Here is a 14,532-nt window from a genome sequence, read left to right as displayed (position 1 = left end):
AATCTACTAAGCCACCTAGTTGCCCCTTCTGTAATGCTTTTATTTAATTTATTATTTTTTTAAACTCCTACCTTCCATATTAGAATCAATAGGCAGAAGAAGGGTAAGTGATAGGCAATGGGGAGTTAAGTGACTTGCCCAGGGTCACCCAGCTAGGACATATCTGAGACCAGATTTGAACCCAGGACCTCCCATCTCTAGGTCTGGCTTTCAATCCACTGAGCCACCCAGCTGCCCCTATCTGTAATGCTTTTAAATGAGTTTGCATTTTATTTCCTCTAGTCCAAAATAGTGTTTCAATTTGATAGGTGTTGTCTCCCTGATTTAAAAGGGCAATTAGGGGATACTTAGGTGGTACAGTGGATACAGCTCTAGACCTGGAGTCAGGAGGACCTGGGTTCAAATCTGATCTCAGATATTTCCTAGCTGTGCGACTGTGAGCAAGTCACTTAATCCTATTTGTCTCAGTTTCCTCATTTACCAAATGAGCTGGAGAAGGAAATGGCAAACCTTTCCAGTATCTTTGCCAAGAAAACAAGAAAACCAACCCGGCCTCAGCCACTTCCTAGCTGTGTGACCCTGGGCAAGTCACTTGACCCCCATTGCCCACCCTTACCAATCTTCCACCTATGAGACAATACACCAAAGTACAAGGGTTTAAAAAAAAAGAAAACAAGAAAACCCCAAATGGGGTCATGAAGAGTTGGACACAACTGAATACAAACTGTGATTGGAATGTAGATCTCCTTGAGATCAGGCTATATCTTTTCTATTTGTAACCCCAGAGTTTAGTGCAACGCTTTGAACAAAGTAAGCAGTTAATAAATGTTTTTTTTATTAATTCATTTATTCTAAGGAGAGTCACTTTAAGGTGGTTTGGGGGTGGAGGTAGGTCTATTCGCTTCCTCCAACAGTGTCAGACTTATTCCTACCTGCCAAAATCTCACCAGGATCTCCTTTGTCCAATAGTCATAAGCCCAGGCTCTATCGTCCACCCTGTGCTCTAGACTTCTGGGGAAAGCCATCTATCCTGAAGCGGAACACATGTTGCCTCCCCCATTTAGAATGTGAGTTCTTGGAGAGTAGGAATTGTCTCAGTTTTCCATACGTATTCCCAGTGCTTGGCCCATAGTAAGTACTCGATAAGTGTCTGTCCAATTTGCTGTCTGACTTTTGACCTCATCCCTCAATGGAAACTGCTCTCCAAATCTGATGGTCTTTTATCAGTCCTCATCCATCTTGACCTCTCTGCAGTATTGGCCACTGCTGACCACACTCTCCTCTCTCCTCTGGTTTTTGTGACCCGACTCTCTCTCCTGGTCTCCTCCCACCTGTCTGACTGCTCTCTCTCAGTCTCCTTTGCTGACTCTTCATTCATATTAAATCTCACTCTCCTCCAGTGGTGGGTGTACAACAAGACTCTATTGTGGGCCCCCTTGTGAGCCCACCTCATCAACACCCATGGGTTTATTGTCATTTCTAGGCAGATGAATCCCAGCTCTGTAGATCCAGCCCCAGTCTTTCTCCTGAGCTCTAGCTCCTTATCACCATTTCCTAAATGGACATTTCAGACTGGATATCCCATAAACATCTCAACAAACCCATGCCTCTAGTAAACTTTCCTATTACTGTTGGGGCTACCACCAGCCCACCAATAAGATTTGCAGTCTTGGCATCATCCTAGACTTCTCATTCTCCCTTACTCATATATCCAATCAATGACCAACATCTCCCACATTTTCTCACTCTTCCCATATCCACCACCTGAGTCACTTCTTGATTAGACTATTACAATAGTCTTTTATTAGTCTCCCTATCTTAATTCTTTTCCTCCTTCAATCAATCCTTCACGTTTCTTCAGCCAAAGTGATTTTCTTTAACACAGATCCCTGGATGTCAGTTATCTACTCAATAAACTCCAGCAGCTCCCTATCGTCTCTAGCATTGCTTCTGGTGTTTGAAACTCTTTTAACCTGGCTGCAAACCTACCTTTCCAGCCTCATTATATATTGCTCTCCTTCCACACTGAAATAAGTGACTTGGGGAATAAGGGAATAGGTAGAGGAGTAGAAGGGGAAACACCAGCACAGCTGGGTTAAAAGTAGCCTACAGCTGATTTGGGAGAGGTTACAAACTTTCACACTTAGCTGGGGAAACAACAAGTAACAGAAACTAAACACTAGAGCAACACTCTATGTTCTGGCCAAATTGACCTTCTTACTGCTGCTCACATATAACATTCCACCTCTTGTCTTTCTACTTTTGCACCGGCACTATCTTTCATGTCTAGAAAGCTTTCCTTCTACCCCAGAGATCCCCCTTACTTCCTTCAAGACTCAGATCAAGAACTGTCTTCTTGGGAATCATGTAACCATGGAAAAATTTTGTTAATTAGTCTATAAAAAAAGTTAAAAAAAAAAAAAAGAACTGTCTTCTTGGATATAAAAAGATGCATGTGGTCCACAATCCTCCAGAGTAGGCAAGAACCAGATTAAAATGAAATTGTGAAATACTTAAAATAAATAAAAATGCTTAGAACATTGATAATGTCAACATGTGGTTTTCTAAGTCAATATGCAGCTCCCAGGATCCTTATGTATGTTTGCTTCCTTTTCTATTTATTTTGACACCACTGTTCTACATGAAATATGTCCTGATCTCTCAGCCACTAATGGTCAATGTTAAGTAAAAATTGTATGAATGAAAAAAACACTGACCTCCCCTCCTAAAATACACTGCATTTGGGGGGCAGGTAGGTAGCTCAATGGACTGAGAGCCAGGACTAGAGATGGGAGGACCTGGGTTCAAATCTTTCCTCAGACACCTCCTAACTGGGTGACCCTGGGCAAGTCACTTAATCCCCATTGCCTAGCCCTTACTGCTCTTTTGTCTTGGAACCAATATACAGTATTGATTCTAAGATGGAAGGTAAAGGTTCAAAAAATACACTGCATTTATTTATTCTGTATATATTTATATTACAGATGCTAGCTTCTTGTGAGGAAGGATTGCTTTACTATTGTTTTTGTATTCTGAGAGGCTAGTATATATTAGGTGCTTAATAAATGTTTGCTGAATGATGAATTTGTTGGTTCTGCATTATTTATGGATTCTTGAAAGTCTTTTGTGTCTTCTTCATTTTCTGAAAGATACAATAAGAGCTATCCTGGATTTAATACAGTCATTGTTTCCTTGGATGCCTGTATGACACTTGAGGAACCTAGACTAGAACAATTTGAGATTTACCAGAGGGAATTCTGGGAGGAGACAATATCAGTCAAAGACATTGATATTTGGGGTGGCCCTCAAGATTGGAAGCAGTCCAGGTAAATCTGGAATTAGAGGGTCCTGGACCATCTATTATATATCACTCACATTGCAATTCTCCCCTTTGTGGTTTTGATAAATTGTGGGTGGGCACAAAAAATTAAATGGAAATTTTGAGGGAATTTTGTGGTAACTGCAGACAACATATGAAGGCTGGCAGATGACATAGAAAAAGTTTAGAAATTCATTTTTACTTAACATTGACCTATGTGTGACCAAATATTAACCTAAATTTTACAATAAGACACTGTAAACACCCAGAAAAAAAATTTGACTTCTCTGATTTGTAGAGAGGGCAAAAGAATTTTAAGTCATGCTACTAACTCCTGAGATGTAGAAGGGATGCCGGTTATCTACGTTTCTTTTAAACCCTTATTCTCCATCTTAGAATCCATACTGAGTAGCAGTTCAAAGGCAGAAGAGCAGTAAGGACTAACAATTGGAGCTAAGTGACTTGCCCAGGGTCAAAAGCACATATTTTTGAAAATGTAGTAATATATATTTGTGGGACACTTTTAGTCTACAAAGGGTGCAGTAGGTCCCAAGTAAAGCTGAAAATGACAATGCTTGGTTCATATAAGGATTCACAGACCCCTTCAAATAAGCCTTTGCCCAACTATTGATCAAGAGACTTTTAGGGGCATAGGGTCAATGATTTGCATTTCAACCTGGTCAGCCTCACCCAATTACTGATGTGAGTAGCAGAGATAGAGGCTTGATGAAGTTTAGGGGGAAGGGGTGGCAAGTTCCTGAGAAGGAACTTGAGGCAGGGGAGTCTCTGAATTAGGATCTCCTACTATTGTCACTGGCTTATGTATTCTAGCTCTTATAACCACAATGGTCAGAGAGAAATGGGAATAAAGAGATGGGAGGGAGGAAAGGAGATGGAGAGAAATTATTGTGGAAAGGACAATAAGGGGAGAAGGAAGAGGTAAACAAGGAAAGGGAGATGGGAAGAGAGATGAACTTTGGGAGAGGAGGGACCACTTGGGAGGAGGAGTGGGGGGAAGGAAAAGGAAGATCTGGAACCTGTTAACACTTTGGCTGTAAACAGACTGGAGCCGGGCAGTGGGCGGGCAGGCAGCTCTACTGGGCTGTCAGCCACGGGCTCTGGGGACTGTGTGTGAGTTGAATGGGCATGACTCAGGAATACTGGGTGGTCACTGATCAGCTCCTTTCCCAGTGGAGAAGGTTCTACAATTATCCCATGGGTCCCTACTACTGTTCCTTTCCCTCGTACATCCTGTCCCCCACCTGCCACAGATTCTGAACTGACCTGGGAGTCAGATCTGCAGAGTGTAGCAATCAAGGAACGTGGCATAACATGATGTAACAGAAGTCCTCGAAACCTGGTTTTCCTCTCCCTGTCTCAATTTTAATTCTAACTAGCTCTATGACCTTAGGCAAGATATTTAATCTCTCTGGGCCTCAGTTTCTCCATCTGCACAATGGATTCCATGACCACTACATTCCTTTCCACCTCCTATTATTCTATGATTTTTCAGGCTCTGTTTCATTCTCTTTTTGCTTATGCCATTCATTTTTCTTTTTACCTGATAGATCAATGCCACCAATCCTACTACTACTACTACTACTACTGCTACTCTTTTAACTTGCCTAAATTTACCTCTGAGCTCCTGTTTCTATCTCTCTGTGGAATATCTCTGTGGGGTCCCCAGTTGTGGAGTTAGAGGTTCTTTGGCATGATCAGGCAGTGTGTAGGGCCCCCAAGGACAAGCTTCTAATTCCTGCCCTCTTCCATTTGAAGGTGAAATGGGTTCCCTTCTGGGGCCATGTCTGGGATGCAAACCAGATTAGCTCATCTCTCTAATCCTCTCTGTGCTGGGGCCTCTGCCAGGCAGGGACACCCACAGAGTTGAGCTGGGAAGGGAGGGAAAGGGAGGGGAGAAGATTCTTGGGGAAGGATAGCAAAGGCCCTCTTTCCCCTTACGGCACCCCTTCTGCCTTCCACCACCATCTTCCTCTGGTTCCTGGCCCTCACTCTGTGATCAACCCTGAGAGCCAGGAGGTTTGGGTCCAAGCAGGATTCACATTATCCAGGACTTTGTTCCCAAGCCTCACCCCCAAACTCCAGAAGTCATCCTGTATGTCCCTCACTTCTTGGAAATTCTGAATCCCAACTCAGATATGGTCTCTGTTCTCTTGGATAGGATACCCTGCAGAGGTAAGAGCCTAAATACCACCCCCTTTTCTCCTCCCCCTCCCTGTACCCTTAAAAACTGGGGTACAGGAGGAGCAGAGTAGGAAGACCTCTAGAAGAACACAGTCACCTAGTTCCCATGCTCCCTCTGGTTTTGGGGATGAGCCAAGTCAGACGCCCCCAGCCCCTCTCTAAGGTCTTATTTGGAGCATCTCTCTTGGCTGATAAGATCAAAGCATTCCCGGGGCCAAATCATTACCTTATTTTCAAGGCAATTACAGAACTTATTGCATCAATTAGCTTGGCCTCCAGCTGCAGCCGTTTATCTCTGTCTGTCATTGAGCCTGAAGAGAAAGGGGGCCACCTTGGCCCAGCAGCCAGCTCAGTGTTTGGGTGAGGGGGAATTGCAATTTGAAGGTTCTAGCGCTTAATTGGCCTGAAAAGGGGGGGTGGGGATGGGGACAAGGACCTCAGTTTTCCCAGGAGATAAAGGCGGGCCACTTAGGAAGGAGCGTATCTCCCCCCCCCCCAATCTCTTCTTCATCTTTGTCCAGGAGAAGACAGAATGGCGTTCCCCACCGTGGTTGCCCCGAGACCCTGCCCACATCCCCTATCCCTCCAAGCTCCTCACCCGGTGCTGGGCTCAACACCTGCCTGCCAGATGTGGCTCAGGGGCCAGCCAGCCGGCGCAGTCACAAGAGGAGGGATGGGGGAGGTGGGAGAGGCCAGGGTCCTGGGCTAGCAGAGAAAGGGGTCAGGCTGGGAGCTAGACCTCCTGGGCTTCTTTCCCAGATCAGCAGCGGAATGAGTCATCTTCCTCCTGCAGCCAGAGGGGGCGAGCGGCAGAGCCCCAGGTCAGAATTCCAGCTGGGGCCACGGGAAGTGGGAGACGGGAAAGGGGGATGCCGGACCTGGGCCGAGAGGATGGCCCGAGCTACCTGCGCCAGCGGCCACCTCCAGCACCTGAGAAGCGGCCCTGAGCCGCCACGCCTCCGCAGGCCAGCCGCGGTACGCTGGCCGTCCCGTCGGTGGTCCGCGGGGGCCGTGCGCCCTCCCGTGGTGTTTGGGGCGCACTGCTCGGGAAGAGCCGAACACTTTGGTGCGCCCGGGTGGAAAGGGCGGGGGAGGTAGCAGCCCCAGCAGACGACCTTGAGAGCCGAAACCACCCAGCAGTAATTCATCCCTCTGTAGCCAGCCGCGGGTCGTGCCTTTCCAAATGTAGGGAGACTACATTTGCTGGGACTACAAAAAGCATGACCTGTTTTGGGGTTCAGAAATCTTGCTGACCAGAGAGACCCCGGGGGGGGGTTTGTTTTCCTGGGCAAAACCTCCAGGGACCCACTTCACGTCCCGGCACAAGAGGACTTTGTGGAGGACAAAACAATAACAATCTATGTATATATAACAATCATAATAATAAGAGTGAGGTTGACGAGAATTTTTACAAAGAACACATTTTACAGCAATCTGGTAAGGAGGGTAGTGCAGGAGAGAGTAAGAATTGGAAATAGGAAAACCTGGGTTCAGATCCTGCCTTCGTTGTAGCATCGTGAATGAATCAATCGCTTTAATTATTCTTATGATGAGAATCAGCATGGCATAGATTCTGAGCAAGAAGGAAACTCGGAAATCTTCCAGGACACATTCCATATTGTAGAGCAGAGAAATCTGTGTTAGAGGTGGAGATTCGAATCCAATGCCTTCACTTTCAGAGCCCTTCTTTCCCATCGCATTCCAAATGAATCTTTTTAGTGGAGAGAAAATTGGCCTTGGAATCAGGTCAATCTGGGCTCAAGTCCCATTTCTTTTTTTTAAATTTAAACCCTTACCTTCAATCTTGGAGTCAATACTGTGTATTGGCTCCAAGGCAGAAGACTGGTAAGGGTAGGCAATGGGGGTCAAGTGACTTGACCAGGGTCACACAGCTGGGAAATGTCTGAGGCTAGATTTGAACCCAGGACCTCCCATCTTTAGACCTGCCTCTCAATCCACTGAGCTATCCAGCTGCCCCCTCAAGTCCCATTTCTGATACAGAGGGGCATATCCCTGGGTGAGTGAGTCACTTGGGTCTCACTCAGTACATCAGACAGCTCCCGGAGAGATTGAGTCTCAGGGCACCTATGATCTGTATTGGTAGATAGTTTCTTGGAGAATTCCCCACATAAGCAGATTCAAAGACCAGGACAAAACAATGTACCCACTTGCTTGTATGATAACAAGTCGTGGAACACAGCAGCAGCAGCCTTCTAAGAATCAAGAATGAAGATCATTCGGAAGGCATCTGAGAGACAAATTTGGGGGGAAGGCAAGGGAGGGGTGAATAGGCTGCAACATATAACAAAAAACTTCCCTTTATGTTTTCTGCTTTCCTTCAAGTCTCAGCTAAAATCCCATCTTCTGCAAAGAGCCTTTCCTGATCCCTTTTGATGCTTGTGCTTTATCTCCAATTCATTATATATATTTTATTTATAGTTATAGCATTTATTTTACATTATGTATGTAATATATATGACTGTACATTGCTCTTTGCCTGTCATCTCCTCTGACCTCCCAATGACATTCTGATTTCAAAAAATACTGAGAAAAAATAAATTAATGAATGAGGAAGACTGCCAGCACTTTAAGAGCTCTCAGTTATCGCCTCAAGGTGAACTTATTAAAAGACAAGTATATGAGTTAAGGATAAGAAGCAGGCAGAGATGACCTCTGGTCTGTCTGCATTATTGGAGGGGATATTTATATCCATGAAATCACAGATCTTTTTGACAGACCCCACTGCACTGATGGGAAAACTGAGACTCAGAGGAGTCAAGGAACTTGTCCAGGCCATGTCATATTACTAGTAGGTCTATGATTTGCAATTTTGAACTTTTGATAGCTCTTCCATTTCATTGATGTGGGTTCTACCTTTCAAGATGTAGAATCATGACCAATAGATTTCATGACCTCTCATCCTGAATGACTCTCATTCATCCCCATTCTCCTTGAAAATCCTTCACAAGAGGTCCTATCAATGCATTGGAGCAGGGGGCCTTCCTCTAGAGTTCTTGGCATTGGATTGATACTAGGTGACCCTTGACAAGTCTCTGGTTGCCTCAGCTGTAAAATGGGAATATTAATAGCACTTAACCTTGGATCAAATGAAGTACTATTGTTTGCAATCCTTAAAGTGATATATATGTCCTAGTTTTTATTATTACTCTCAGGATGCCCATAGGGGTCTGTGATCTCACTGATGACTATTTCTTCCTTCTTCCCTCCTTTTATCCTTCCCTCCCCTTCTTCTTCTCTTCCTCCTTCCCTTCCTCCCTCCCTCCTTTCATCCTTTCCTTCCTTACTTCCTATCTTCCTCCCTCCCTCCTTTCCTTCCTTCCTCCCTTCCTTCCTTCATATATATAATATATATAAATATATGTGTATATATATATATATACATATATACATACAAGGCATCAATATGGATATTCTTTCCATTGATGCCATTCTCTCCATCTATGTCCTCCCGACCCATGCAAAGCTTGTCTATGTCCTTCCGTGAATATTTATCTTTTAATCTCTGATTGTTCTAGGCAACTCTATATAACTAAAAATTGTAGAACAGATGCAAATTTTCATTGATAGAAGAAATTTCCTTACTAGAATTTCCCTATTCCACTGAAATCATTGACCTAGTCCAAAAAAGTGAAACAAAACAAATATATGCATAGATTTACTAATAGATGCATCCTAGAATTGTTCATTTAAATAACTAAATGCGATAATTTGGATAATGATCATTCTTCATCTATTTGGTTTTGACTTTGTGTATACTTGGGTCCAAAGATCTCTTCCAGGAAGCTCTTCCATGCTCTGAGACATGATGCAAAAAGTGCAGTGTTATATGCAAAAAGAGCATCTGGAGGACCTTATCATCCCCATGGAATCTATCTCCAAATAGGACTCAACTGGATCTATTTCCTGATTCATGGCAAAACCTTTGGTGAATGTCTCCTTGTTCTGAGTTTTAGCTAACAGTAACAACAAGAGGGTCATGGGAAGAGGTCATCCATTATATCTCTTAAGGAACTTTGAATAATTTTGATATATATATGGGAAGCACCATGTTGGAAGAAAGGCTAAATGAATGCCTTACTGCTTTTATCATGATTTACTGGCTCTACTGAATCAAATACTTAAAAAAAAAAACCTTTACTTTTTGTCTTAGTAACAACTCTAAGAGAGAAGGGCAAGGGCTAGGTAAATGGGGTTTAAGTGACTTGCCCTGGGTCACACAGTTAGAAATTATTTGAGGCCAGATTTGAACCCACATCCTCAGAACTCTAGATCTGGTGCTCTATTCCCTGAGCCACCTACCCGCCCCTAGATGAATTTTTATAGTTACTAAATAAATCACATTGGGATCTTATATTTTCTACACTTATGGTTCTTAACCTAGAGTCTATGGCTAAATAAGTAAACACACATATCCATATATGAATATATATGTACACATATAAAGAGAGCACTATATCTCAATATTATTGTTTTCCTTTGTTATTCTATGTATTTTATTTTATGCATGCAAACACATTATTCTGGAAAGGGATCTTTCCTCAGATAGTCAAAAGGCTCTATGCCACAAAGAAAGAATGGGGACAGAAACAAACTTTCATTTATTTATTTATTTATTTATTTGTTCATTCATTCATTCATTCATTTGCTCACTTATTTAATTGTTGTCTGTTCATTCATTCATTCATCCATTTATTCATTCATTTATTCATTCATTCATTCATTCATTTATTTTTGAGTCATTACCTTCTGCCTTGGAGCCAATTGGCTCCAAGGCAGAAGAGTGATATGGGCTAGGTGATGGGGGTTAAGTGACTTGCCCAGGGTCACCCAGCTGGGAAGTATCTGAGGCCACATTTGAACCCAGGACCTCCTGTCTCTAGGTCTGGCTCTCAATCCACTGAGCTACCCAGCTGCCCCCAGAAACAAGCTTTTATTAAGTGCCTACTATGTGCCTTCAAATATTATCTCATTTAATTCTCACAACAATCCTAGGTAGATACTATTATTATCCCCATTTTATAATTATGGAAGAAGTTAAGTGACTTGCCCAGTAATTTGACTCAACTAGTAAGTATCAGAGGTCAAATTTGAATCCAGGTCCTCCTGACTCTAGCCCAGCATTCTATCCCCTCTACCACCTAGTAAGATGAAAAATCCTTGCTTTGCATCTTTCAGCCAATTGTGTGACAGTAGAAATGTATTCTGCTATGGAATATTGTTTGCAAAAGCTTTCTTGTGTTCTCAGTAGGACTGTATATTATTCTCATACAATTTTTTTGTATAAGTGGAAAAGTAGGCATAAGTTGGCAGTGGCTGATGATGCTTTTTCTCTTGTTGCTTTTTGGTATTTGCAAGGTCAGAGATTTTTTTCCCCCATCTCTTTGACATCTTCCCTTTCTTCAGTTGCCCTGTGTATCAATCCTTCAGTACTTTCCCATTTGTGTCTCCTTCAGCATGAATCGCTTCTATGTTTATTTGGTCTAGTGCAGCTGCCATTTCTATCTCCTCCAAATGCACACCCAAGGCTGTGATGTGAGAGTCCAGGAGTGACTGCTTCACAAAAACGAGTTAGTTATAAAATGAGTTAGATGGCCAAAAAAGTTGGGTATAGAAATCTTTGTCTGGCCCTTCTCTCTTCTGTTTGTTGTCTTCCTTTTAGCTCCATCCTTAAATTGTCAGGCTGACTTTGCTTAGTTGGGTCTCTCCCCAAGCTTTCTTTAAATGCGTTTTATGAGGCAAAATTGCTCATTATCTAATGCTCTCCTTCTCTGTAAGATTTTACAAGCAAGTTCATATTTCAACCATTGTTGCCCTTGGCTACCGCATCTCTCTGCTTGGCCAACTGGTCAAATCTTTGCTAAGTTCCTTTTTTGGCTCTTTTGATCTCAACGTGACAATTGATTTATACTGGTAAACGTCCACATGGAATCATTGTAATTGGTTTCTTCGTCCTTTGTTCCCTCCATAACCCATTTTTCTGGTGGGCCTTTCTACCTCAATTCTCTCTCCATCTATCTCCCATTCAGCCATCAAAGTAATCTTTCTAAAAAACAGGACTAACCATGCTATTCTCCTATTCTTTAAACTCTAGTGGCTCCACATTGCTTCCAGTATTAAAGATTACACCTGCCATTTGATTTTTATTTTATTTATTTTTTCCATTTGGCTTTTAAAGTTGTTCATAATCTGAACTTTCTACCTTTCTAGTCCTTATACTTAGCACACGCTATCCATGTTCTGTCGTTCCGTGATTCTGGCCTCCCTGCTCTTCTTGGACAAGACACTCCATCTTGAAACTTCTTGTATTTTCATTTGGTTTTAGTCTATTCTTAGAACTCTCCCCTTTTTAATTTCTGTTTTCTAGCTTCCTTGGATTCCTTTAAGTCTCAGCTAAAATCCCCCTTTCTGCAAGTAGCCTTTCCCAGTCCTCCCAAATGTTAGTGCCTTCCCTCCCAATTTATCTTATACACACTGAATCTCATTTTTACTTGGCTAGGGGTATATTGGAGCCTTTTGTAAAATTCTGTGTGAACATTTACACCTCAGAAATTGGCAGACTATACAAAAGAGGCCTAAATGTATTGTTTTGTTTATCATCTAGATTTAAGGAAGTGATGGGAAAATGTTAATAATGAAGCTTAGATTTAAATTCATGAGAATACTTTTTATTTTTCATTTTTAAAAGATATTTTCCCCAATTACATGCAAAAACAATTTTCCAATATATTTTCTGAAGTTATAATATCCAAATTGTCTCCCTTCCTTTCTTCCCTCCCACCTCCCAGAGATGGTAAGCAATTTGATCGAGGTTATACATATATTATCATTCAAAGTATATTTCCATATTTTTCATTGTTGTGAGAGAATACTCATATAAAACCAAAACCCCAAACAAAAATCCAAATAAATTAAAGTGAAAAATCATATTTTTCGATCTGCTTTATTACTCTAACAGTTGCTTTCTCTGAAGGTGGATAGCTTTCTTTGTCCCTCAGAATTGTCCTGGGTCATGGTATTGCTAAAAGTAGCAAAGTCTTCCACAACTGGTCATTCCATTAATTCCACTGTCACTGTGTAGAACATTCTCCTGGTTCTACTTATTTCCCTTTACATCAGTTCATGTAGGTCTTTCTAGCTTTTTCTGAAATCATCCTGCTCATCATTTTTTTTTTAAACCCTTATACTTCGGTGTATTGTCTCATAGGTGGAAGAGTGGTAAGGGTGGGCAATGGGGGTCAAGTGACTTGCCCAGGGTCACACAGCTGGGAAGTGGCTGAGGCCGGGTTTGAACCTAGGACCTCCTGTCTCTAGGCCTGACTCTCACTCCACTGAGCTACCCAGCTGCCCCCTCATCATTTCTTACAGCAAAAGAGTAATGAATGGTTCTTTTGAGAGTTCAATCCATGTACATAGCTGTTTGCCCATTCTTCCCCTGCCTCCCCACCTTAGATTTCGAGCTCCTTGAGGACAGGGACTGTTTTTGCTTTTCTTTTTCTTTTTAACACCTAGCACAGTCTAGCACATTATAGTCAATGAGCATTTATTAAATGTACCAGACACTCTGCTAAGTACTGGGAATACAAATAGAAGCAGAAAGAAAAATAATTCCTGTCCTCAAGAAACTGACTTTCCAATGGGGGAAGACAACACAAAAAAGAAGCTGAAAAGAAAAGGAAGGAGAAAGACAAAAATACCCAAGAGCTGGATCCACCAGATCCACTGAGAAGGAAATGGCAAGCTACTCCAGGATCCTTGCCCAGAAAACCCCATAGATATCTGTGGTCCATAGGGTCATGAAGAGTTGGCCATGACTGAACAACCTAGAGCTGAGGAACAATAGAGGGAGTCCAGAGTACAGCTTGGAAATGAATGAGCCATGGCTGGATGGGGAACCCTCCTTAAGTGGAGGGTCTAGGAGGAGCAATACAATCAGAGTGGCCTGAGGAAGGGGTAGAGCTTATTTCCCCAAGTGTGAATTTCAGGGCTTTAGCAAGCTTCTAGGATGAAGAAGTTTCTGGGGCATCTTCCTAGAGAGGAATAAGACCATAAACAATTATAGGCATTTGATAAATGATCCTGGTCGACTTCACTTGACTTCATCATCAGTAACATTTAACTAGGTCAGAGTGGAGCAGTTCTAACTGCATGTCATATCTTTTCCTTATTTTTATTATTTTGCCTAGTTTTATAATAATTTTGATGTTTGCTTTATTAAGTTGGTAGTCTGATTGAACATAGCAGATTCAGGAATAATTCCACACTTTTTTATCTTTTTAAAAATATAAACAATTTCACTTTTTTGGTGTTTACTAAATCTTTTTTTTGTTTTACCAGGCTCACTTCACATACATAGCTGTTTGCCTGTTGTTTCTTCCTCTAAGACTGTGAGCTCCTTGAAGTCAGGAACTGTTTGTACTTTTCTTTTTATTTCCAATACCGAGCACAGTCTGGCACATTATAGTCAATGAACAACCTTCCCAATCTTCAATGAAAGATATTTGTCCACTAGAAACTTCGATGTAAGAAGACATCAACCTAATGTCACCTCGATGAGTTGTTTTCATTACATTCTCCTAATTTTGGTTTGATTCTTTTTTTCCCAAGAAAGTATTCATGATTTATAGGCATTGAGAATTCTGTGTAGCTTACAAGTTTTTGGCCTCTCTAGTCCTTTTTCCTGACGCATTTTTCCCAATGTATTTTTCATCCAAGTAATCTGTTTACCTATTCATATTATAGGAATTTCAATGTTAAAAGGAAGAAAAAACTCTGTGCATTAAAACCACTGTGCAATTTCCCCAAATAAATCTAGCCTGATCTCTTCACTTTCAATTATATTTATTTATTTATTTACTCACTCAGCCATCCATTCATTTATTTATTTGTCCCCCCCTCATCTATTTATTTATTTATTTATCTATCTATTTGTTTGCCAGCCCACCTACACGCTCATCTATTTATTTATTTATTTGTCTGGCTGCTTATTTATT

The sequence above is a fragment of the Gracilinanus agilis genome, chromosome 4 (assembly GCF_016433145.1).
Source record: "Gracilinanus agilis isolate LMUSP501 chromosome 4, AgileGrace, whole genome shotgun sequence".
Classification (NCBI taxonomy): domain Eukaryota; kingdom Metazoa; phylum Chordata; class Mammalia; order Didelphimorphia; family Didelphidae; genus Gracilinanus; species Gracilinanus agilis.
This window is presented reverse-complemented; position numbering follows the sequence as displayed.